This window comes from Brassica oleracea, chromosome C3 (assembly GCF_000695525.1).
Source record: "Brassica oleracea var. oleracea cultivar TO1000 chromosome C3, BOL, whole genome shotgun sequence".
Taxonomy (NCBI): domain Eukaryota; kingdom Viridiplantae; phylum Streptophyta; class Magnoliopsida; order Brassicales; family Brassicaceae; genus Brassica; species Brassica oleracea.
The window spans coordinates 48704684-48705121 of record NC_027750.1 but is presented as its reverse complement, the minus strand read 5'-3'; positions in this window follow the sequence as shown (position 1 = coordinate 48705121).

Genomic DNA, 438 nt, shown 5'->3' with positions numbered 1-438 from the left:
TGTGTGCTAAACAAGTTATCTCACTGGTTGAAACTATGAAATTAGTTTTTTTTTTCCAGATCTGTTCGTCCAGACGACTTTCGGGTAAGTCGTCTGGCTGTAAATGACTTACATGGAAGTCTTCTGGTCAATGGAGAGGCTAATTTTGCAATTGACTTTTAAATGTGTTTTTCTAGACGACTTACATGGAAGCCGTCTAAGGTAAAGGAGGTAGTTTTGCATTTGACCGGATTGTGTCAGAAATTTGACTTTTCCTGGATGACTTACATGTAAGCCGTCCAGTAGAAAATTAAAAAATCAATTTTTTCTTATACCTAGACGACTTCCATGTAAGTAGTCTCATGTTAGTTTTGCAATTGAAAAATAAAACAAAAAAAATTATTTTTTTCTAGACGACTTACACGGAAGTCGTCCGTCCGACGACTTACATGGAAGTCG